Below are 27,802 nucleotides of genomic sequence, written 5' to 3'. Positions count from 1 at the left end.
GGTATTATGAGAACCCAGTTCTCCAAACACAGGAAGCCCTGGATACCCCAACATGCCTAAAAAGTGAGATAGTGACATAAAATCCCATCTTATGAAGATGATAGAGGACTTTAAGGAGGATATAAAGAACTCTCTTAAAGAAATACAGTAGAACACAGGTAAACAGGTAGAAGCTCTCAAAGAGGAAAAAAATAAACCCCTTAGACAAATACAGGAAAATAAAATCAAGGAGAAGAAATTGAATGGAAAAAGAAACAATAAAGAAAACACAAAGGGAGGCAACCCTGGAGATGGAAAACTTAGGAAAGAGATCATGAGTTATAGATTCAAGCATCACCAACAGACTACAAGAGATAGAAGAGAGAATCTCGGGTGTATAAGAAACCATAGAAAATATTTACACATTGGTCAAAGAAAATACCAAGTGTAAAAGAGCTCCTAACCCAAAATATCCAGGAAATTCAAGACACAATGAAAAGATCAAACCTGCATTCCGGCTCCCATCTATGCTCTGGAGCTGACCCTGGGCCACAACTATCTGCATCCAAATCCTGCCCAGAGAGAGTAGGTTCCTCAGGAGTGCTGACACACCTAACATCACAGGTGAGACCACCACTGCTTTCCAAATACTGGGCCCAAGTGGGACCTGCCTGGAGCCCACAGGACCCTGGGACCATGGAACAACTGGGGACATGATCATTCTGGTTTTCATCTGCACCCCAGAGCTAACTCTGTACCACAACTGTCTGTACCCCAATCTTGCCCAGAAAGAGCAGATCTTCTAGAAGTATTAACACACCTAAGATCACAGAGAGAGCTGGTGTCCCAGAAGTCCTGACACACCTAAGACCATAGGCTCACAGGCTTACAAGAGGGACAAGCTCCAGTCAGAGACAGCAAAACCAGCTAACCATATGGCAAGAAGCAAGCACAAGAACCTAATCAACAGAAACTAAGACTACTTAGCATTGCCAGAACTCAGTTCTCCCACCACTGTAAGCACTGGATACCCCAAAACACCTGAAAACAAAGATTCTGATTAAAAATTACATCTTGTAATGATGTTAGAGGACTTTAAGAAGGACATAAATAGCTCCCTTAAAGAAATACAGGACAACACAGGTAGAAGCCCTTAAAGAGTAAACACATACGTCCCTTAAATAAATACAAAAAAGCACAGCAAACAGGTGAAGGAATTGAACAAAACCATCCAGGTTCTAAATAAGTAGAAATAGAAAGAATAAAGAAATCACAAAAAGAGACAACCTTGGAGATAGAAGACCTAGGAAAGAGATCAGGAGTCAGATGCAAGCATCACAAATAGAATGTGAGATGTAGAAAAGAGAATCTCAGGTTTAGAACATACCACAGAAAACATTGACACAAGAGTCAAAGAAAAGGCAAAATGGAAAAAGTTCCTAATCCAAAATATGGAGGAAATTCAGCAGACCATAAACAGACCAAAACCTTTGATAAAAGCATAGAAAACAACAAAGATTCACAACTCAAAGGGTCAGTAAATATCTTCAACAAAATTATAGAAAAAAACATCCCTAACATAGAGAAAGAGATGACCATAAACATACAAGAAGCCTATAGAACCCCAAATAGATTGGACCAGGAATGAAATTCCTCTTGTCACATAATAATCACAATACCAAATGCAAAAAACAAAGAAAGAATATTAAAAGTAGTAAGGGGAAAATGTCAAGTAACATATAAAGGCAGACATATTAGAATTACCCCAGACATCTCAACAGAGATTAGGAAAGTCAGAAGTTCCTGGGTAGATGTCATATAGACACTAAGAGAACAAAAATGTGAGCCCAGGCTTCTATACCCAACAATACTCTTGATTACCGTATATAGTGAAACCAAAATATTCCATGACAAAACCAAAATTATACAATATCTTCCTGCAAATGCAACCCAACATAATTCCACCTCTAATAACAAAAATAACAGGAAGAAACGAACACTGGTTATTAATATCGCTAAACATCAATGGACTCAATTCCTCAATAATAAAACAGACTAACAGACTGGATATATAAACAGGACCCAGCATTTTACTGCATACAGAAAATACACCTCAGTGACAAAGACAGACACTAACTCAGAGTAAAGGGCTGGAAAATTTTTCCAAGCAATTGGTCCTAAGAAACAAGCTGGAGTAGCCATTTCAATATAGAATAAAATCGACTTTCAACCAAAAGTTATCAAATAAGATGGGAAAAGACATTTCATACACATCAAAGAAAAAAATCTACCATGATGATCTATCAATTCTGAACATTTTTGCCCCAAATTCTATGGCACTCACATTCATAAAAGAAAATTTACTAAAGCTCAAAGCACACTTTGCACCTCACACAACAATAGTGGGAGACTTCAACACCCCACTCTCATAGATGGACAGATCATGGAAACAGAAACTAAACAGAGACATAAAGAAACTATCAGAAGTTATGACAGAACAACAAAAAACCCAGGAGAGTTAAACCATTCTCAACAATAAGAGAACTTCTGGAGGAATCACAATCCTTGACTTCAAGCTCTACTACAGAGCAATAGTGATAAAATCCACATGATATTGGTTCAGAGACAGACAGGTAGGTAAATGGAATACAATTGAAGACCCAGAAATGAACCCACACTCCTATGGTCTCCTGAGCTTTGACAAAGGAGTTAAAACTATCCAGTGGATAAAAGACAGAATATTCAACTAATGGTGCTGTCTTGATTGGAGGTTGGCATGGAGAAGAATGCAAATTGACTCATTCTTATCTCCTTGCACAAAGCTTAAGTCCAAGTGGATCAAAGACCTCCACATAAAATCAGATACACTGAATCTATTAGAAGAGAAATTGAGAAGAAGCCTTGAACACATCAGCATAGGGGGAAATTTCCTGAACAATGGCATCTCATGAAATTGAAAAGCCTCTGTAAGGCAAAGGACACTGTCATCTGGGCAAAACTGCAACCTACAGATTGGGTAAAGATCTTTACCATCCCTACATTCCACAGATGGCTAAATATCCACACTATACAAGGAACTTAAAGAATTAGATTCCTTATTAATAAAAAACCCTTATTAAAATATGGAGTACAGTGCTAAACAAAGATTTCTCAACTGAGGAATGTCGAATGACCCAGAAGCACCTAAAGAAAGGTTTAACATCCTTAATCATCCTTAGTTAGGGAAATGCAAATGAAAACTTCCCTGAGATTTCACCTCACACCATTCAGAATGGCTCAGGTGAAAAACTTAGACATTCTACTACCTGAGGACACATCTGTACTACTCCTGGGCATATACCCAAAAGATGTTCCAACATATAAGAAGGACACATGCTGCACTATGTTCATAGCAGCCTTATTTAACATAGCCAGAAGCTGGAAACAACCTAGATGCTCCTCAATAGAAGAATGGATACAGAAAATGTGGTACATTTACACAATCATGTACTGCTCAGCAATTAAAAACAATGACTTCATGAAATTCACAGGCAAATAGATGGAACTAGAAAATATCATCCTAAGTGAGGTAACCCAGTCACAAAAGAACACACATGGTATGCACTCACTGATAAGTGTGTATTAGGAAAAAAGCTCACAATATTAATGATACAACTTACAGACCATATGAAGCTCAAGAAGAAGGAAGACTGAAGTGTGGATGCTTTAGTCCTTCTTAGAAGGGAGAACCAAATAATCTCTTGAGGTACAAGGTTGGAGGTACTTGGTTGGAAGGGAGGAGGGGGAGAGGAAAAAAGGGGGGACAGGATCAGGTGTGGGAGTAGGTGGGGGAAAGGTTCAGAGGGTCAGGAAATTGAACAGAGGTGTGTAGCAATGGGGCATGGGGTACTGGGTTAGCCAAAGGAAAGTTCAAGACACCAGGTAAGCAAGAGGCTCCCAGGATGCTATGGGGATGACATTAGTTGAAATATGTAACAAAGAGAACAGAGAACCTGTAGAGACTATATCCAGATGTTAGGAATGGTCCCAGGTTTTGGGATGTGGCCACCCATCCTTCTCAAAATTTTAACTCAGAATTGTTTCTGTTGAAAGGAAATACAGGAACAAAGGGTGGAACAGAGACTGAAGGAAAGGCCATCCAGAGTATGTCCCATATAGGGATCCATCCCATATGCAGCCACCAAACCCAGTTACTACTGCTGATGCCAAGAAGTGCTTGCTGACAGGAGCCTGAATATGGATGTCTTCTTAGAGGCTCTGCCAGAGCCTTACCAATACAGATGTGAATACTTGTGGGCAATCATAGGACTGCAGACGGGGACCATGATTGTGGAGTTAGGGGAAGAACTGGAGGAGCTGAAGGGGTTTGCAACCCCAAAGGAAGAGCAACAATATCAACCTATCGGTCCTTCTACCACCAACCGAGCTCCCAGGGACTAAACTGCCAATAAAATAACTACACCTGGAGGGACCAATGGATTCAGGTGCATATGTAGCAGTGGTTGGTTTTATCTGGCATCAATGGGGAGAGAGACTCTTAGTCCTATGAAAGCTTGATGCCCCAGTGTAGGGGAATGATAGGGTTCTGAGGCAGCAGTAGGTGGGTGTGTAGGAAAGTACCCTCATAAAAGCAGTGGGAGGAGTGTAATACAGTGTTTTTCAAGGGGAAACTGGTAAGTGGGATAATATTTGAAAATGTAAATAAATAAAATAAGAAAGAAAAAAGAAAAGATCAACCCCCAAAATAATAGGAATAGAAGAAGGTAAAAACTTCCTTCTCAAAGGGCCAGAAACATCTTCAATAAATTCACAGAAAATTTCCTACCTTAAAGAAAGAGATGGCCATAAATGTAAAAGAAGCCTGCAGAACATTAATAAATTGAATTAGAAGAGAAAAATCCTCCTGTCACATAATAACAAAAACACTAAATGTACTGAACAAAGAAAGAATATTAAAAGCTATAAGGGGAAAGGCCAAGTAACATATAAAGGCAACCTATCAGAATTACCCAACAGAGACTCTAAAAGCCAGAAGATCCTGGACAAATGTCACCCAGACTCTAAGAGAACACAAATCCCAACACAGGATACTATACCAGGCAAAACTCTCAGTTACCATAGATGGAGAAACCAAGATATTACATTACAGAACCAAGTTTAAACAGTATCTTTCTTCTAATTCATCCAACAGAGGATACTGGAACAAAATCTTCATTACAAGTAGGGTAACTATACCTAAGAAAACACAATAAATTAAACATTTCACAGCAAACTTAAAAGAAGAGAATCATGCATGCATAATACCACCTCCAGCAACAAAGATAACAGGAACTAACAATAATTTGTGTTTATTATCTCTCAGTAACCATGGACTCAATTCCCCAATAAAAAGACATGCAAACAGGATCCAGCATTTTGCTGTATGCAAGGGCCACACCTCAGAGACAAAGACAGACATTACCTCAGAATAAAAGGGTGGAAAAAAAGTTTTCCAAGCAAATGGTCCCAAGAAAAAAGATAGAGTTGCCATTCTAATACCCAATAAAAAAAGACTTTCAACCAAAAGTTATTGAATGAGATGGAGAAGGACACTTCATATCCATCAAAAGAAAATTCCATCAAGAAGAACATTCATACCCCAAATGCAAGGGCACCTCCATTTGAAAAAGAAAAATACATTTAATATTACACAATAAATGTGCAACATCTCACTCTTACCAATGAACAGGTCATTGAAATAGAACACGGTGAAACTAACAGAAGTCATAAAGCAAATGGAATTAACAGATATCTACAGACATTTCACCCCAAAACAAGAGAATATACTTTCTTAACATTTCATGGAACCCTCTGTAAAATTGATCAAATAATCAAATATAAAACAAGCCTTAACAGCTAAAAGAAGATTGATATAATACATGCTTTCAATCAGATCACCATGAATTAAGGCTAGATTTCAATAACAACAAAAACAACAGTGTTCCTACATATGTATGGAAATTAAACAACTCTCTGATAATTTGGTCAGGGAAGAAATAAAGAAATCAAGGACTTTATATAATTTAAAGAAAATAAGGACACATCATACCCAAACATATGAGACATAATAAAAGCAGTTTTAAGAGGAAAATTTAGAGCACTAAATGCCTTCATGAAGAAATTGGAGAAGTCCCATATAAGCAACTTACAGCATACCTGAAAACTTTAGAACAGAAAGAAGTGAATATCCCCAAGAGGATTAGACAGTAGGAAATAGTCAAACTCAGAGCTGAAATTAACCAGGTAGAAACAAAGAATGAGGCAAAGAATGAACAAAACCAAGAATTCATTCTGTGAGAAAATCAACAAGAAGGATAAACCCATAGCTAAACTAATTAAAGGGAACAGAGACAGTATACAAATTAATGAACTCAGAAAGGGAGAGGGAGACATAACAACAGAATGTGAGGAAATTCAAAAAATCATCAGATCTTACTTCAAAAGCCTATACTAAACAAAACTGGGAAATCTGGATGAAATGGATGATTTACAGATGCCACATAACCAAAGCTGAATCAGGATCAGGTAAATTATATTACCCCTAAGGAATAGAATTAGTCATCAAAAACCTCCTAACCAAAGGGGGAAATATGCCAGATGGTTTTACTGCAGAATTCTACCAGACACTCACCAAATTTTCCACAAAAGAGAAACAGAAGGAACATTACCTATATATTCTATGAAGCCACAGTTACTGTGATCAATAAACCACACAAAGACCCAACAAAGAAAGAGAACTTCAGACCAATCTTGCTTATGAATATTGATGTAAAAATGCTCAATAAAAGTCTCACAAACTGAAGCCAAGCACATTTTAAAATGGTCATTCACCATGATCAAGTGGGCTTCATCCCAGGATGCAGGGATGGTTCAATATACAGAAATCCATCAGTGTAATACAGTATATAAACAATATCAAGGAAAAAGTCACATGATCATCTTAGTAGATGTCAATAAAGCCTTTGACAAAATACAACCCCCCTTCATGTTAAAAGTCTTAGAGAGATCAGGAATTCAAGGAACATACCTCACATTATAAAAGCAATACTTAGAAAGCTTATAGCTAACATCAAATTATATGGAGAGAAACTAGAGACAATCTGACTAAAATCTGGGACAAGTTTGCCCACACTCTCCTTATCTATTCAATATAGTACTCAAAGTTCTAGCCAGAACAATTAGACAACAAAAGAGATCAAGGGGATACAAGTTAGAAGAGAAGTCAAAGTATCATTATTTGCAGATAATATGGTTGATTACATAAATGACTTAAAATTACACCAGAGATGTAAAATTACACTACAGCTGATGGTGGGATATACAATTAATTCAAACAAATCAGGAGGCTTCCTTTATAAAAATAAATCTTTTTTGAGAAAGAAATCAGGGAAACAACACACTTCACAATAACCACAATTAGTATAAATTGTCTTCATGTAACTCTTACCAAACAAGTGAAAGATCTATATTACAAGAACTTTAAATCTCTGAAAACAGAAATTGAAGAAGACCTCAGAAGATGGAAATATCTCCCATGCTCATGAAGTGGTAGTATTAACAGGGGAAGTAGACATTTTTGCAAAATGAATCTAGAGATTCAATGCAATTCCCATCAAAATTCCAGCAATTCTTCACAGATATGGAAAAAGCATTTCGCAACTTTATATAGAAAAACAAAAAAACTTAGGATAGCCAAAACAATTCTCAACAATAAAAGAACTTCCACAGGAATATACCATCAAACTGTACTGCAAAGCAATAATAATAGAAAAAGTCCACATGTTATTGGTACAGAGACAATCAGGTTGATTGGTGGGACAAAATTGAAGACCCAGAATAAGTCCACACACTCATGGACACTTGATCTTTGATAAGGAAGCCAAAAACATAATGGATAAAAGAAAACATCTGGTGGCCTGTACATAGAATAAAAATAGTCCATGTTTAACACCTTGCACAATGCTCAAGTCCTAGTTGATTAAGGACCTCAACATAAATCCAGATACACTGAGTCTAATAGAAGAGAATGTGGGGAAAAGCTTTGGACTCATTGGTACAGCAGGAAATTTCCTGAACAGAACACCAATGGCTCAGGCTCTAAGATCAACAATAGATAAATGGGACCTCATGAAGCTGAAAAGCTTCTGTAATTCAAAAGACACTGTCAATAGGATAAATCAGCAATCTACAGATTGGGAAAAATATTCACTAACCCTAGATTGAACAGAGGGCTAATATCCAAAATATATAAAGAATTAAAGAAGTTAGCCTCGAAACAACAACAGCAGCAGCAACAACAACAACAACTAATCCAATGGAAAGGAGCTATACAGAATTGACAACGGAAGAATCTTGAATGACCAAGAAACAAGTAATGTTCGAAATCCTTAGTCATCAGAAAAGTGCAAATCAAAACTACCCTGAGATTTCACCTCACACCAATCACAATGGCTAAGATCAAACATTCAAGGGACAGCACATACTGGTGAGAATATCACATGGGAAGAAAGAGAAGCACTCCTCTTTTGCTGGTGGGAATGCAAACTCCCACTCTGGAAACAATCTGGCAGTTCCTCAGAAAAGTGGAAATAGTTATGCCTGAAGACACAGCTATACCAGTCCTTTGAATATATCCAAAAGATGCCCCACCACATTATAAGAACACATGCTCCAACATGTTCATAGTAGCCTTATTTCTGAATAAATAAACAGAAACTGAAAACAACCTAGATGTCCCTCAGCTGAATAATGAAAACAAACCATGTAATACTATTCAGCTATTAAAAAGGAGAAAATCATGAATTTTTCAGGGAAATGGATAAAACTAGAAAAATATCATCCTGAGTGATGTGACTCAGACCCAAAATGTCATATATGGTATGTATACTGACTGATTAGTGTATATTAGCCAAAAAGGACAGAATACCTAAAACACAACCCAAAGACCATAAGAAGTATAACAAATAGATAGACCCAAGTGAGTATATTTCAATTCAACTTAGAAGGGGATTAGGAAATAATCACAGGAGGAAGAGGGAGGGAGGAATCTGCCTGGGTGAGGGAAGTGGGAGGGGAAAGGGGAACAGGATCAGGTATGGCAGGGGTGGTGGGCAGGCAGGAGAGAAGCAAAGAGGGCCAAGAGAATGAATTGAGAGAAGCAGCATTGGGGAGTGGGAGGTGGGAGGGGCCACTTTAGAAAGTAACAGAGACCCTGTAGGTGAAAGACTCTAAGGATTCAATAGGGGTGACCTTAGCCAAAATGCCCAACATTGGGGAGAGAGTATTCAAAGAGCTCACCTTCAGTAGATAGACAGGGTCTTAGTGCAGTGACAGGGTTAATAGTTAACAGTTAAAATTTGTGACCCAGAACTGTTCCTGTCTGAAAGAACTACAGTGTCATCTATGAAGTAGAAACTGAAGGAGTGACAGTCCAATGACTGGCCCTATTTTGGATCGCTCTCATAGGAGGGCACCAAGGCCTGACACTATTACTGATGCTATGATGTGCTCACAGTTGATAGACTGGGTTGGCTGGCCCCTAAGAGGCCCTACAGCAGCTAAGACAGAGGCAGATACTTATACCCAACCATTGAGCTAACAGGTCAGAGACCCCTATGGTTGAATTAGTGAAAGGATTAAAGAAGCTGAAGGAGAGAGCCACCCCACAGAAATACCAGCAGTCTCAACTTACCTAGACCCCAGGGAGCTCCCAGAGACTGAGCCACCAACCAAAACATACATGGGTTAGTCTGCGGCCCCTTGCAGAAATATAGCAGAAGTCTGCCTAGTTAGGCATTAGTGGGAGAATACTTGCTTAATTCCTGAGAGACTTGAGTCCCCAGGGAAAGGGAAGGCCTTGTGGTGAGGGAGTACCCTATCAGAGTCAAGGAAGAGGAGGAATGGGATGAACAACTGTGGGAGGGGGGACTGAAAGAGGGGGCAATGACAGAAAAGCAAATAAATAAAATAAAATAAATGGAAAAGTAAGAGCAGGGAACCATGTCAAGAACAGAAGGGGAAGTTTGAAGAGAAAATATATCATATCTAATGTAGATATGAGGCTGCGAAAGAGACCATGTATAATAGAGGGGCCTGAGGATCAAACAAAGGTATTCAAGGAAGTACTCTTACCTTAACAACAAGACTTTTGAGGACTAGCCAAGGAAGATCTGTTTTCCTAATCATTATGAAAAATCTTCATACCACCATCAGCCTTTAAGACACTAATCAATCCTGAGACACTAATAAGTACTGAGACACTAGCCAAGTCTCAGGAGAAAGGAAGGCACAAAAGAAAGAGATATACAATAAGGAACATGAAAGGGCTAGAAACTCCTTGTGATTTTTGTGAATTAAAAAAGTCTCACAAATAAGATTGCAAAACATGTGTGCTATCGAATATGCATTTTGGCTTCCTTATGGCATGTTAGACTTATTTTTGACTATCCCTTTGCTCTTATCATGGTATAAACCTATACAGTGTACCTTAAAAATACCTTTATGGGGGGGCTGGAGAGATGGCTCAGTGGTTAAGAACACTGACTGCTCTTCCAGAGGTCCTGAGTTCAAATCCCAGCAACCACATGGTGGCTCACAACCATCTGTCATGAGAACTGATGCCCTCTTCTGGTGTGTCTGAAGACAGCTACAGTGTACTCATATAAATAAAATAAATAAATCTTTAAAAAAAATACCTTTATGGTCTAACTTTAAAAAGAGTATTCTTTAGAAGAAATAAAATTTTACAAACACTTTTTGTTTAACATTTAAATCTTCCAAACAATGCATTCTTAAAATACTTAAGATTTTGAGAAGCATGTGCCCATTCTTGAGAATATAGAATTGCCATTTTCATAATCATGTGTGTGTCTCTCCACATTTGTGAATCTTTATCAAGCACTCTGCTTTAATTGAATATATGTGCATATGTGTGTTCATATTCCTATTTGTGTGCATGCATGTGGGGACCTTTGTGTATGTGTGTGTGTGTGTGTGTGTGTGTGTGTATGTGTGTGTGTGTGTGCATGTATATGTGTGTGTGTGTTAGAGAGAGAGGGGGGGAGAGAGAGAGAGAGAGAGAGAGAGAGAGAGAGAGAGAGAGAGAGAGAGAGAGAGATGATTGTGAAACTCAGGAGTTGATAACAGCTGTCTTTGTCGAAATTTCTATACATCATTTTTCTGTAGCAGAGTTATTGACTATTCTTGGAGCTCACCAATTTGGCTAGACTGACTAACGAGCAAGCTCCCAGCATCTATGTCTGTGATAATCTTTTGATTACAATATATACTTCATTATCTACTTCTTTTATGTAGTTGATGGGGATAAAACTCGGGTTGTCACATTTGCATGGGAAGTACTGTGTTGACTGAGCCATCTCCTCAATCTCTAAATATTGTAATTAATAAACCCCAATTTGCTTTCAAAATCAGCTAATATTGGAGTTGATTATTTTCCTAGTATTATTTTCTACTCAAAGATTCAATTGTTAAGTCTTATGGAAGACTTGCAGGAAGGAGTGAGGAATCTGGAGTGGATAGGGACAACACAAGAAGAGTAACAGTGTCAACTAACCTGGACCCTTGGGAGCTCCCAGAGATTGAACACCCAATCAAAGAGCATAGAAGGCTATACCTAGACTTTATGCTTGTAAGTAGCAACTGTGCAGCTTGGTCTTCATGCAGGTTCCCCAACTAATGGAATAGGTGCTTACCCTGGTTGTGTCGTTTGCCTGTGGGGAACTGCCCTCTTCTCAGGGGTGGAGAGGAAAGGGAAATGGGGTTGTGAAGCCTTGTAAGGGAGAACTGGGAGGGGCTGAAATCAGTGAATAAAATAAATAAATTAATGGAAAAAAGAGGAAAAAGAACTATGCAGCTACAGAATGTAGTATGAGTTTGACTTGTGGTAATTGTTAGAGTTTAACACACTCAAGGCAATAAAATAAAGTATCAAAATCTGTGTCAATAGGGAGATAGAGAGGTCTCTGGGAACACTCACCAATGAAAATATAATCCAGGCATCCAGTAAAGCACGGGTTCTTTGGTTATTAGAGGAAAAGCACATTATGCTTTGTGAAGAAGTGATTATATGTTCAATTTAAGACTAGACAAGAATATCACTATTACCAGAAGAAATTAAAGTCTTGAGGAGGTGATGGTGGATTTGGATAAGTGGAGCAGAAAGCGTTACTGCACATAAAGATCAACATGTACATCTTTTTCAGGTTCCACCATTGGACAAAGCTGATGTTTGGGTAGACTACCAAATAAATTAATTCATTTACACATAAGGAATGTTCTAAATAAAATAATTAGTGTCTGAGTAACTTTTCTTCTTTGTGTAACTGAATATCCACTAGAAGCAATATGAGTGATTAAGGATTTATTTTGGTTTACACTTTGAAGGGATATGGCCCATCATGAGAAAGAAGGTAGCTGGCACATTACATCTCAAGTCAGGAAGCAGATGGAGAAGAATCCTGCTGCTTAGCCAACTCTTTTTCCTTCTAAACTGGGATCCCAGCTTTTAGAATGATGTCCCCATATTCAAAGTGGTTCTCTTTCAAGCTTTTCTGTAAACATTTTCATAGATACATCAAGATTGTGTCTCCATGGTGATTCTAAATCTGGTCAAGATGACAAAGAGGACTAAAAACCACAACTAGAAATATATAAGATAAAATAATCATGGGAATATGAATATGAAAATAGGTAAATTAAGGACTAGTTAATATATCTCAATGGATTCTCCTTGGAGTATAAGTTTGCTTTGTAGAATAATGAGTGAACAAACCAGAAATTAAATTTTAACAAAACAAATCTTAATGTACTGAGTTCTGATATGGTTTAATCTAATACAAGGAAGCTCAAAGAGGCATGATTTATTGCCTAAAGTAAATTTTTTTTACCCCTGGGGACACTGTGACATAGTCTAGGAATTGTGGTAGATCCCATAATTTATAAAGAGAAAAGCAATTCGCACAGGTTTCCTTCTGCCTCTACACATTCATTAGGGCATGTCTGCTCACCTCTGTCTCCATGTAATACATAAAATAAATTCAATATTTTTAAAGAGTCCTCACCAGAATCACCTGAGGAAGACACAAAGAGTTCTACTATGGATGCTAAAAAAATCTTCCTTCAATGGGAATTTGAAAGAAATAATATCACTGCCCCAGATATCCAACCATGGAAATGTACACTACAACATTTAGTAGATTAGCATGCTAATCCTAATATTAACACCGAACACTGGAAGGTCTGCTTTCACCATAGGAAGCTGGAGAATTTTGATGTTGTTAAATCATTCGAATTTGAGGATGAATCTAAACTAGATTTAGTTTGGATATGTACATTTTGGGGGGACCAAAGAAGACATTGCTTACAGTTTCAATATCTATATCAATAACCATCTGTCTCTGTCTCTGTCCTCTCTCACACAGAGAAACATGCTTGTGCATACACACACATGCACATAGACACACACTCTCATTCTTTTATAAATTATTTCATTCTTTACTTTTACTTTTTACTCCTTTTGGCAGATCGTCCTGCCACAGTCCTATATCCACAGAGACATCATTTCCATATAACTTCATACAGTAGATCATCAGGCGCCTCTGGATGGTTGCAACACAAAGTAATACTGCGTCAACCAGTTTACTTCTGTCCAGTAGCTCTAATTATCAGATACATTTCCACCCCCTTTATTTTCAGTTTCTATCTATTCTTTGATAACCTCACACATAAATAAATGTACTTAGATCATATTCATTACCTCCTCCACTAAACCTTTCCAGTTCTCCCCAGACTTTTATCATCCCACTCCCAACATCAAGGTTTTGATTTGATATCATATTTTCATGGCACCCTCTCATTTTAACTTGGGTACATTAATCATGGCACTGCTTTCAAAATATAAGACCCATCTTTTATATGATAGCTCTGATTATTGATAATATAACACAGAAGTGGAGAATGTTCTCAGCTCACACTCTGGCACACATCCTGTCTTGATACTGACATTTTTTATAAGTAACTTTACAGTGTATAAACATTTCTTTCATGTTAGTCCATATATAAGTATTCTGTACATTCAGTCCATTCTTGTCCAAGGGATTTAATAACATGGTCAATGTCTGAAAATGCATTTTGATTTTTGGTAGGATATAATATTATTAACATCAACATCCATGTTTTGGGTTTGGTCTAGTATTTTAAATGATACATTGTAAAGATTTTTCACACTTTAATTTATTATATTATCATAATTTTCACTATCACCATCAAATTAAAAGGTCTAAATATGTGGTACCACATGAGTTCTAAGTTAAGTATCTGTGACCACACTTTATGTTTGTTATCAAAAAAAGTTTCTAAGCCTTAGATATGTGGCAATACAAATAGAAAAGGCAATTGAACTTCTCGGCAGAACTCCCAATGAATTTGATATTTATAAACAGAAAAGAATAACTTGCTGCTAATCTCAGTGTTATGTAGTACAGATTTCCAAGGGTATTGCAAACACGATTTTACCAGAGATTAGAAGAAAATCCTCTTTTAGCTATTCAAATCTCATAAATTATATTCCTACTTGCACATTCTATCTCTTCAGGAAATAGGAGCTTATTCTAATTTTTGTCCTTAAGTTAGTTGGTAGGAAGAACTGAGTTTACTTATGCCAATGATAAAGTTAAGTCAGAACAAAACCTAGAATATAAACCTCAGACATTCCAGAATGTATGCTCTAGTGGATAAGCACAGTGAAATATGTAAACTGATGACAAGTCATCAAATATACTCACTAATGTCTGACTACAGGAAAGAATAGCATGACATTCATATCAACAATATATATGTACAGATATATTTTAAGACATGGGGATGAAGACATTGCCTTAAGGATTTATGCAAAAAGATAAACTTTCAAAATACAATAGTCAAGTCATTCTATCATCAGGTCCCTTAAAACAGTGGGGCTTACTAGAATTCTGAATTCCATGCAGTTTCATACCGAACAAGAGAAAGCATGTAAAAGGCTGCTGGGCCTTAGCATTCATCTCTGTGTCCTCTTCCTGCTATGCAGCTCCTGCGGTGGAAGCTGTGGTAGCAGCAATCTTACCACCCGGCCTTCCCTTTCTGATCGACTGTACTGTGGTCCCACGGTCCAAAAAAATTAATTCCTTAAGCTCATTTGTCAAGTATTTTATCACAGAATTGATAAAAATGAGAAACACATTTTCTTACTATCTGAAATCATTATATGTCTTTACTGGACTATGTCATCACATCATACTAAAACGCTCTAAGCCACTAGAAATAGTAAAACGAACCATTGTTTTCAGCCTAGACATGCTTGTATTACATTCATGTTCCCATTACAAAGTGCTTCACTAAATCAATGTAAGGATAGAGTGGTTGATTTTGGTTTATAGTTTCAGGGTCCATTATGACAAAAACTGTATGGTGGCAGCAACATGGGTGGCTGGTCACTGCATCCAGAGTCAGGAAATACAGCCATGACTGCCAGTATTCAACTTTGTTTCTTCTCTTTATTCCACTCAGGACCTCAGCGCATTTAGGGTGGATCTTCCTACCTTAGTTTACTTCATCTAGAAAATCACTGGCAGACATGTGCAGGGACTTCTACTCTGCCAAGTTGAAACTGAGGGCAAACATTGCAGCATCAAATACCAATTTTCTTCTTATCTGACTTTTCTGGATAATTGTTATGAGAATTAGATTTATCAAACAGAATTCACTAATCCACATTCCTGTGACATTTACTGTGCTTCTTGCTGGATATTTAAAGATGAGGAATAAATGATCATTTTTCTGGAAAGGAATAACACTCTGACAGGTGGTACAAAGTAAACAGATGTCCCAGAAAAGATGCATAAGGGGGCGAGGGGTATGGACAAGAGGAAAGATAAGAGAAAGTCAGAGCAAGAAAGAAAGAAAGAAGTGTTTAACGTTTTACCTGATAAGACAATATTGTCCTTATGTAAAGTTTTTCATTATGTAACAAACAAATATGTCTGAACATTCTGCTTAAGAATATTGTTTAATAAGAAAAATGATTAGGAAGTCATGATTTATGAACTAAGATTGATTCATCAGGAAGTTTCTTGGCTTCACCCACAGGCAAGCCAGGGATTATATTTTTCTGACTTCCCCTAATCATAACTTTCCCCCAGAGTAAACCTGTGGTCTATAAATACCTATCTGTCACACTTTAAATAAATTTTACTAAAATTAGTTATTTTGAGGAGGGAACTAAATTGGCTAACACAAGTAAAATGTTTAAAATTAAAATCAAATGAACCATCTTTGGATAGTTTAAGGAATAAAAAGGTATAATTTAGAATTTTGATAGAAAAGTTAATTAACAAAAATTATAATTAAACTTAATATTTTTTAGATATGGGGATTTATTCTTCATTCAATATTAATTGAATATTAATTTTGATTGACATATAAGGGAACAAAACAATCAACTACATCTGCCTCAGGTGTCGAATGATCTTCCCTAAAAGTCTGTCCAGTCTTTGCCTCCCACCCTAGTTTATTGGTACTTAAGCAAGAGATAATTCTCCATTCTAACCTCTTTGTTTGTGTTTTGACTAATTTTTATTATTTTTTCTTATTTATTATTTTGTATACTATAATATAAATATAACATAAAAAGAAGATTTTACTTTTGACTAGTTCTCCAGTCTAGTCTCTTATACTAATGAATAAGGGGTAACAGGTAATTGATGATTAATTACTGATAGTCAAATACTCCCAAAGCAAATGGTATGCTCTGAACTTGAACAATAGATGATACTTTCTTCTTTGGGCATAAGAGTATGATAAATAAGTTATATTTTTAAAATATATAAACTTATATTTTAGGGGTTTTTTTTTTTTAGAAAAAATGGACTTTAAATAGTCCTTTATTATAGGTGACAAAAGAGATTCTCAGGTCCCCAGGAGGAATAACAGAACTTCAAAAGAGACATGCTAAGAATGTAATTTATACTTTAGTTACTTTAGTTGATGTTTTAGAAAATAATTAAAAAAGTTATATAATTGATCATATAAAATCAAAGAGAGGGCATTTTGTACCACTTAATTGTGATGTTTAATTTAGAAAGCAAAATTATATAAAAGAACCATATATATATATATGCATACACCCACACATATGCATGCACAAATGTGTAGTTTAGTGGGAATCTTTCTGGAACAAGCATTCCAACATCAGGGAGAGTTTAAGAGAGATGTCACTGGTGGACCAAAGTCAAGACAGCTCATGAAAGGTCTTGACCTTAGGTCCAGTTTGCACTCTCATTTTATGCTCTAAAATCACAAGATGAAGCAGGCAAGCATGTAAGCCAGCAAGCAGGCAGGCAGGCAGGCAGGCAGGCAGGCAGGAAGGGAGGCAGGCTGGCAGGCAGGCAGGCAGGCAGGCAGGCAGGCAGGAAGGGAGGCAGGCAGGCAGGCAGACAGGCAGGCAAGATTTTACAGAAGGTAGTTGGCAGTAAACAGGTTATTAAAGGTGATAACCCATTGTTTCAGCTATTTCCCCAGGTCATTCTGTTTCAGGTAGCATGTGAAGTCATGTTTGGCAAATAGACAGTATAAGAGAGTATAAATAATGGAATATATTAATAAATTTGTACCAATAATTGACCTGTTTATCCCCCTATTCTACTTCAGGCAATATGTGAAATTCTTTTTCTTTCCCTGTCAGAAGACATTTGATTTCACTGATAGTTTTGATGGATTTTTGTGATATTAGCCTCTAAAATGATCACGTCAAATGACTAAATGAATCATCTTTGGAGAGTTTAAGGAATGAAAAACTACAATCTAGATGTTTGATAAAAGAAGTCTTTCCTGGGTCTTTGATCTAGAATTTGTTATTGCTCACAATGTTGCTACAACATTCTATCTACAGATTTTACTATTCTCTGCACTATAGATCAAATTTTATGGGGTAAGAACATTTCTTTAATAGTGTTACCTGATTTAATTATCAAATCACTCTTTTCTCTGGCTTTAGTAACATCAATAATCATGTTTAATGTCCTTGACATTTCCTAATTATATTAAGCCAACAAGTCCTGCTATTCCCACTTCTATAATATGCTTTTTGTAAATTGTTGTTCTTCATGTCTGATATTCCTTGTTTCTTCACAGAACAGACTTGTGCTAGATCCTCTGCCCCCAGAGTATTCTTGTGAAACCTTTAAAAACAATGATTTCATGAAATGAAGGCAAATGGATGAAACTAAAAAATGGCATCCCGAGGGAGGGACTTGGAGAGAAGAGAGAAGGTAGAGGGGAAAAGAGGGTGGGCAGGATGAGGTACAGGAGGAAACGGGAATGATATACAGAGGGTCAGGAATTTGAACAGATATGTGCAGCAAAGGAGGATGGGGAACTGGGAGTAGCCACCAGAAAGTCACAGATGCCAGTAAAGCAAGAAGCTCCCAGGATTCAACAGGGATGAGATTAGCTGAAATGCCCAACAAAGAGGAGGGAGAACCTGTAAAGACTTTATACAGAGGTTAGGCAAGGCCCCTGGTTAGGAGATTGTGACATCCACTAATCTCTAATTTTTTAACTCATAATTGCTCCTGTCTAAGGAAATATGGGGACAAAGCATGGAGCTGAGAAATGCCATTCAGAGAATGCTTCATCTGGGGATCCAGCTCATGTAGTTACCAAAACCAGATACTATTGTGGATGCCAAGAAGTGCATGCTGATAGGAGCCTGACATAGCTGTCTCCTGAGAGGCTCTGCCAGAGCCTGACATACAAATGGGTATGCTTGCAGCCAACCATTGTACTGAGTGTGAGGACCCCAATGGGGAATTAGGGCAAGGACTGTAGGAGCTGAAGGGGTTTGCAACCTCATAGAAAGAACAACATTATCAACTAAACAGACCCCCCAGAGTTCCCAGGGACTAAACCACCAACCAAAGAGTATACATGGAGGGACCCGTGACTCCAGTGCACTTGTAGCAGAGGATGGCCTTATCTGGCATCAATGGGAGGAGAGCTCCTTGGTCCTGTGAAGGCTCTATACCCCAGTGTAGGGGAATGCTAGGGCAGTAAGGTGGTAGTGGGTGGGTCGGTGAGCGAGCACTATCATAAAGCAAGGGGAGGGGAGATGGGATAGGGGGCTTGTGAAGGGGAAACCGGGAAAGGGGATAACATTTGGCATATAAATAAAATATCAAAACAAACAAACAAACAAAAAACCCAAGAAATCTGAGTATCTAACAAGTAATGAGTGGGCCAATACAAGCTGATAAATACATACAATGAAAAATTGCACTACTCTAGCCAAATTGTGGTGTTTGTCCTATTGGGCTATAGATGATTTTGAAGTAAAATCAGACAGGCATGGCAAATCAACTTGCTGTATGATTTCGCTCCTATTTGGAATCTAACACTGCTGACCTAAGGGATGACAGGAATAGAATGGCGGTTTTACTCTAAACTCACATTCTTTCCCAGGCTGGTCTCAAAAATCATCATTTTCCTGTCTTATCAACCTCTAAATTTAGTCATACAGGAGAGGGTCAGAAGATTCAATTCTGGGTAATAAAGTCTGATTTGCTATTGCACATCAGAGTATGTGGCTAGAAACAATGATGACCAATATCCTCAATGTGGGAAAAAAATTGAATGTTTGTTCATACAAAATCCCAATTGAGCAAATATATGTATTTATTTAATTTAAACTTTGTTAAATATAGATATGTCCATAGACATAACAGTATGGCTTCCTCAGTTTTATGTGTTTGTTATATTTTATTTAAATAAACCTACGAGATGGTAGGCCATGTCCCAAATGCCGGTTGGTCCTTACAATTCATGCATTTGGGTGGAATTCATTTCTGGTTATGATGAATATGAATGGCTTATATAATTATAAATTATGTAAAATTATGGTTCGCATGTAACCTCTAGCACCATGTCATAAAATATATTATACTTTGCTCTCTGCTCTTTTTATTCCTAAGCCTGTGTTAAGTCAACTCCTGTGTCATAAAGACTGCCATCACAGTCTATTTTGGCTTCTGTGACAAAATTCCAAATAATGAGAGATTCACAGCCAACACATTTATTGCTGTTTGGAGTCTGGGATGTTTGAGTTCAAGTTCCTGACAGATTTAGCTTCTTTCTCATAGCCATCTGCCATCTCACTGTATCTCACATGTCGGAAAGGACAGCAGTGGGAAGGCATCTTCCAGAAATGGTATTTAAAAGGGTGCATATTCTGTTATGAGGACTATGCCATCATAGTACAATTATGCCAAACATGCTGTCTGAGTTAAATCATGGTGGAGGTATATTATTCAGTTTCCTAGAGGAGTAGATCCAAGAGTATAAAGAACATATAATGGGTGTATGTGTATATATGTATGTATATATATCATTCTTTGGAATTTTGTTACAGAAGCCAAAATAGACTGTGATACCAGTCTTTCTGATATGGCAGTTGACTTATCAGGCTTAGGAATGAAAAGAGCATATATCCATTTCTCTCTCTCTCTCTCTCTCTCTCTCTCTCTCTCTCTGTCTCTCTGTCTGTCTCTGTCTCTGTCTCTCTCTGTCTGTCTGTCTGTCTGTCTCTCTCTCTCTCTCTCTCTCTCTCTCTCTGTGTGTGTGTGTGTGTCTGTATTAGTCACTAGTTGCCTATAGTCCTGTATTGATGGCTTCATGCTTCGCACACACACAAACACACACACACACACACACACACACACACACACACACACACACACACACTGAGAGGGAGAGGGAGAGAGAGACAGACAGACAGACAGGCAGACAGACAGACAGATTAGATTGTTCTACACACTAAGGTTCTGGGTAGTCCAATAATGGCTTTCTTCCTTTTGAATAGGGTGAAAATCATCATTGGATCTTCTATACCACAGTTAATTTTCCCTTTCCCAGCAGTCCTTCATCACCTGTAGTTCCATATCGGTGGCTCCATGCTTCAGACTGAGTAGAAGGAGAGAGAAGAAGGAATAGGACTACTTATTCCTTACATCCCTTCCTATATACCCAGCCATTCAGGCATCCGAAGAAGGGATTTGGAAGACACAGTTATCTACCACATTGAGAATCAGACAATTATCATTAAGAGGTGTGCCATGCTGGAAAAATGCAAAAAGCAAAAGCAAAAACAAAAACAAAACAAAAAACCATTCCCAGCTCTTACTCAAATAAATGTGGGTAGAAGTCTAAGTTTCCTTCAATGTCCGCAGCCTGTGAGCAGAGACTCACCAAGAGTCCATTAACAGCTCAGCTGGCATCAGTATGAATGTGAGGTGAGACTGAAATACAAAGATTAATAGGCCAGGATACAGAAAACTACAGAACAAATCCCACGGAAACCAAAAACATAACATGTAATATTTTAGGGCATGTATACATTATTATTAATAAAGTCATATTTTTATTATTATTTTGTGATGGAGAAAAGTATCTTTTCTCCCACATTTTTCATATGCCAGTTTATTCTTCGTATTGCTTAGAGAATCAGCCATTCTTAAAACTTGTGAAGTTAGCTTCCAGCTTATCCCTTAGTAGTTCAACCTGTCACCTATTGTTTCAAGTCACCCATTGTCTGCAGTTACATTTCACAGGAAGGTGGCTAAAGCAAAGAGAGTGGCCACCTAGTGTGGCCTCCTTGATACCCATGTTGCCTTTCCTCAAGTGATTACAACAGTAATTCCAGGTAAATGCTAGCTCTTTTCTAGAGTTATGGTCTAAGAAATTTCAACCATCATCCTATAGTAAGAGCTGTCTAATTAGAAGCTAAGGTCATTTATTCTGACTTTCCAAACATAAAACTCAAATTTAGACAAATCTACCCCTGCTAGGTATACTTTCTATCCATTTAAATTGTTTACTTATACCCACCCCTTCTTTCCAGAAATTGACCATATTAAACTTTGCCTTAACTTCATCTGCCTATATCTTGTTCTTTACTCGTGGCTTACCAACACACCTACTACATGAAAAACAACAACCAGAGAAGCACAATACACTTTTGCAATATTCCATAAGTCACGTTTGGAGGGGTTTTTCCCCTTTGAAGAAATAGAACTTTCTTGTTTCTTTCCCATGAGTAATCAAGTTTTAATCTAGGTTCCATGACAGTAACTTTCTTTGCCAATGTGTCAGGACACTGCTTTATGGCCAAGTTCTTGGCACATTTCACATTCTCTTTCAGGGTTCTTTCGTTTTTCCTCTTTGTCTAGTGAACGGCACGATGGTCATGGGTACACTCTGTGAATCATTTTTGTAGTTAACTTGGCATTCAACATATTGGTTTACACCAAGATTTAATTTACAAGATTGTTCATTGCAAGAACTATCATAGCTTACCTCAGTTTTCACTCGATTGTGTTCCTGGAACTATTTAGGATCAGGGTATTTGGCAAAAGAAAGTTTAATGCACCAACTTGTTAGCTTTTGTTTAACTTTCAAAAATATTCGCTTATTTTGTAGTATGTATAAAATATTAATACAGATGGTATTTAAATCTATGGGATTGGGAGAAATCTAAAAAAAAAAAAACTGGATGGATAAAAAGCGAAATAAAAGAAGACACCAATGAAGTTCTGAAACTTCCTCCCTTTACTGGTGTATAGAAAGAAAAGCCACGAATAAGAACAGGAAGAGGTCTTTGAGGAAAAGGAAAATCAGAGAAGTGGGGCAAAATGAATTTTAAAGGACAAGAAGCTGCAGGAAAGGAGAAAGGACAATTGTGTCTAAGATGAGTGAAATACAGTTAAAACGCACATTGAAAAATAAACATTGGATTTGGTTAAATAAAGACCATGAATGCCCTTGACATTGTAGAGTCAGTAGCTATTATCAAATATGAAATGAACTGAAAGAATTTTAAAAAGTATATATCTTTAATATGCTTAATTCCTTCTCTTTATTTTTTTAGGAAATAGAACAGATTATTCAAGTAAGTGATTGGCAGTGAAGTTTAGATGCTATACTGTTCTGCTATGTTGTGGATTTTTGTTTCTTTTAGTTTACTGTTACCAAATGTGAATGGTTGTCAATGTTAGTTAATTGTCTAACTGCTAATAGCACAGTTCTAATAGAGATGGGAACAAAATAAAAATAAGAGAATTTGGGTCAGGAGAACTTATGCAGAAGTTGAACATTTATAGAAGGCAGAATTTTTCATCCATCTTAACAGGAAATAAAGCAAATGTATTACCACTGAGAAAGGAGAGAGGGAGTAGAAAGAATTTCTTTGACACATTTTAAATTTTCTTTTAGAGCAGAAATTGAGGCTAATGAGCTGGCTTAGCAAATAAAATTACGTGCTACCAAGCCTGACAGCCTGAGTTCAATCTCTGGAAACCACATGTTGGGAGAAGAAAACTAATCCCTCTAATTGTGTTCTTTGACTTCCACTCCTCATATACATTCACACACACACACACACACACACACACACACACACACACACACACACACACATGCACCTTGGAATTGTATACTCTTTTATCCAATATCTCATAATTACCGCATTTTGCTTGTAAGAACTTGTGTCAATCCACTTGCCCTCAGTTCTTCCTGTGGTTGTACAAGTATAGCCTTGCATGCTTCAAAAAGAATCTGTCTACTTTCTTCCTCCATACCCAGGAGTCAATTCATTAATGAGTCTCTTTGAATTTATCTCCAAATGATGCTCAGAGATAATTGTCTGCTTGGATGGTCTTATGGACCACAAGCTAGCCTTGAACTTATCATGCAGCTGAGGCTGACCTTGATTTCCTAATTCTTTAACCCTTCTGTGTATGATGGATTGTACATGATGGATTACACATGATGGATTGTAGTCATGAACCACTGTGTCCCACTTGTGCTCTGAAATTGATCCATTTTGTTCTAGAGCTCCTCTTTTGCTGTGGACCTGGCATTTCATTTCTTGTATAGAAGCTTTCTCATGGGTATCTCTCTTCACTTTTCAAACCAAACAACATCTAAGAACCAGATAATCACTTGTAGAATAATTAAATCAATTATTACTGTAAATTCTAATATCTTTAAAATGTGATTGAAATTCCTTACTCTAGTTTGCAAAGTTTCTGTCATTTCTTTGGTTGGCTCATTTCATGATTTACTCAATATACTTCAAGAGTAAACACTTTCATTGTATATCTGGTCTTTTTTTTAATGTTTATGAGGATTTTATTTACTATGTCTTAGAATATCCTTTTCCCTGGTTCTTAATGGTAATACATTCTACTCTTAAAATACCCAAAAATCGATGGTGCTCTTAGGAATACAAGTTTTAAGGGGTTGTATATACCGGGAAACAGGAGTTTTGTAACAAGTTGAAAACAGGCAAATTCAAAAACAATAACAATGTCTAGAAGCAGGTGATGATGTCAGGTAATTGAAACAAAGGAAAAGAATCATTTTCATATCAACACATGCTAATGTGTACTTGAAATGTTTACTCTCTCTTAGAGTGCTAATTTTTCAATCATGAAGTCAGGTTCTATACAACAGTTTTTACTGTGCACTTACTATCCCTTTAGTATTTGATTTATACTATATGTTCAAGTTATAATTATATGAAACCCAGTGATAGGCTTCCCGAGTACCTAATGATTTATAAAACATCTTGACTCTGCTCTTTATAAATGTAAAGTCTTCTCATAGCCAACATTTTTTAAAGAAAAATTTTAATTAGAAAACAGTAAAAAACAGTCAAAACTTTGAAAAAATTCCGTATCAAATTAAAGAGACAATAACGCTGTGGGCTAACAATATGTGATAAATCATGGAATAGCAATTACCATGGTGCCTTATTGCTTTAAATCTATTTTCTTTGTGCTTTGAATGACTAATTTTTCATGAGTTATATCTTTAAAACCATTCAGTATGGCAATATTTTAATATTTAAGTGTTTTAAAAACATATTTTGACTAATTAATGTTCTAGCAGATAAAGAATTTTTCAATACAGTTTAAAATAAAGTATAATTACATCAATTTCTTCTTTTCCTTTCATTCATCAGTCTGTCCAATTTCCCCTTTAATTGATAGCTTCCTTTTTTCAGTGATTATTGTTTTACACACACACATACACACACACACACACACAAACACACATATATATTAAGGAATACATAAATACAAACTGATGAGTCTGTTTTGTTGTTTGTATGCATATAGTTTCAGGTTTGAACATCTTGAATGGAGTAACGGGTTTGAGGGCTGATATATGGGAAACGCTAATTCTCTTTTCTCAGTAGTTATTGGTTACCCATGGTTCTTTGTTTAGAGGTGTGACCCACTGAGACTTTTCCATACGCCTATGCTTACTGATATTGTCATTGTCAGATCTTGTTTATGCAGCCAATTCTAGGATAGATGGTTTCACAAAAGACTTCATGGCTCTTTTAACATCCTCGGTGCCTCAGCTATATAGGTGCAGAAACTGTCCCATAGATGTTTCCCTTGGGTATTGTTTTCCAAGGATCCCCTGACCTCTGTACTGTGTCCAGAGGTGATTTCTGTAGTGGTTTCCCCTTGCTTTATAGAGACACTACTTTGATGAGGTGTGGTAGCTCTGCTTATTCGTGGGCATAAAGACAACATTTAGAATGTAGTAAGGGGTTCTGCTGGTCTGGCAAAGTAGTAGTAGTAGGAGATTCTTTTCTAAGGTGCATGATTTCGCTAATCACAGGAAGTTGACCGTGTTCCTAATACCAGATATGATTTTTTCTCCTATTGAGTAGGCCTTAAGTCCATCTAGACAGCATTTGGTTATCACCAACATATGAGGGATACCTTCATGGATATCTTACTATTTTATATAATGTTCTAAATTATCTGTGTTTAGCTTCTTTTATAATTACTAAATGGAATGTTAAATATAAACTATCAGATTGGATCAATTTAGCTCATCATTGCCACAGATGGATAGGACTGTGAATTGCTTCCCCTATTGGCAGATTGCATAGCACCTCTGGTACTGAAAGCTAGGCCACAGAAAGGAAGTTCTCAGGTTAGATTCAGCTCTTAACATCTGAGCACTCTGTTCTAAGTGTGAAGTATTGCAGCCAATCAGGATTTATCTTCAACTTCTGAAATGCGACTAAGGGTAGCAGGAATAGCTTATATTATTTCAGGAGTCACTTGGAATACCTTCAACAACTATTTTTTTTTAAAGCAGTCTTCAAAACATAAGAACGCTTCTCCTTCATAAATCCAGCAAAGAAAAAGAGAGACACTCATATCCATAGAAAAATAGCACTTGGTAAATGAATAAGAATCAGATTCAGCTCTCAGTTATCTTCATCACTTTGATGAAGTAGTTCTGAGACATTGGATGGGAGATAGATGAAGTGAAGAAAAGCACTTCAATGACAAAGACCCATATCTCAGGGGCTGAGAGCAGGAGAAAGTTAGGAGTCACATTACATGCAGGAGTTCATGGTAAATATAATAGATATTAATGATGTAATTAGCACTATATTATAAATATTTAAAATACAAATTCACTCAAAGTTGATGACAAAAATTAAGGAAAACAAGAATATAACATCTAAAATAAATAATATTGAGAAAATAAAATATTATCATGGTTAAATCTAATAACTACTTGCTTAATTAGTATTATGCTTCAAAAGTTTTAGACTCTCTCTCTCTCTGCACAATGTCTGGCCATGGGACTCTGCACTGCTCCTATCTGCTAGCAGAGAAAGCCTCTCCAATGATGATTGGACAGGCACTGATCAGTGAATCATAGAATATATCATTAGGAATCATTTCAGTGTTTATTTTTAGTTGTGTTTGGTTCTACATCATGCCTCTGGGCTATTCAGTCTGGTTTCTGACCACCTAGGCAGTATCTGGAAAAGGTCTCTATCTTGTGGGCCTCAAGTCGAACCAGACATTGGTTGTTAGCTTGGTGCTTCTGTGGAAGTCTTAGCAATGGGAGTTGATGTGTCTCTGACTCTTCTCCCTCTCTCTCTCTCTCTCTCTCTCTCTCTCTCTCTCTCTCTCTCTCTCTCTCTCTCTCTCTCTCTCTCCTTTCAACTTTTCAACTTAACTTACTTAATTAACCTGAAACACTGCTCCCCCCCAGGTTCCTTCCACACAGAATCCCTCCCCAAACTTCTCCTCCCCTGCTCCTTTGAGAGGTTGCCTCTTCCACTCCCTTTACCCTGGCACATCATGTCTCTGCCAAATTAGCTGCATCCTTTCCCACTGAGGCCAGACAAGGTATCCGTGAAGACTAAGCTGCCTGTCGGATACATATGTACCAGGGCCTCACCCTTGTAAGTCCATTGGTTGGTGGCTCAGACTTTGAGAGTTCTCAGGTGTCCAGGTTTCTTCACTCTGTTGGTCTTCCTGTAGGGTGCCCTACATCATTTCAGGACCTACAAACCTTCCCCCCAATAAGTGTTCCAGGCCTCCATCTAATGTTTGGCTGTGTGTATCTGCATCACTTTTGAGTAGAGCCTCTCAGAGGACAATTATACTAGGCATCTGTCTGCAAATATAACATAGTATCATTAATAGTGTCATGGATTGATGCTTATCCATGGGATAGATTTCAAGTTATCCCTCCAATGGGGGTCCTATCTAACCACAGTAGGTGGCCTCTTCTAGTTCTATGTCCCCACTGTTAGGCATCTCAGGTAAGGTCATGCATAATGACTCCTGGAAGTCTTTCCTAAACCAGGTCTTTGGGACTTTCTAGACATTCTCTCTTCTCTCCACCCCCA

The sequence above is a fragment of the Rattus rattus genome, chromosome 1 (genome assembly GCF_011064425.1).
Source record: "Rattus rattus isolate New Zealand chromosome 1, Rrattus_CSIRO_v1, whole genome shotgun sequence".
In the NCBI taxonomy this organism is placed as follows: Eukaryota; Metazoa; Chordata; class Mammalia; order Rodentia; family Muridae; genus Rattus; species Rattus rattus.
The sequence above is the reverse complement of the archived record's forward strand: the minus strand, read 5'-3'. Positions refer to the sequence as shown.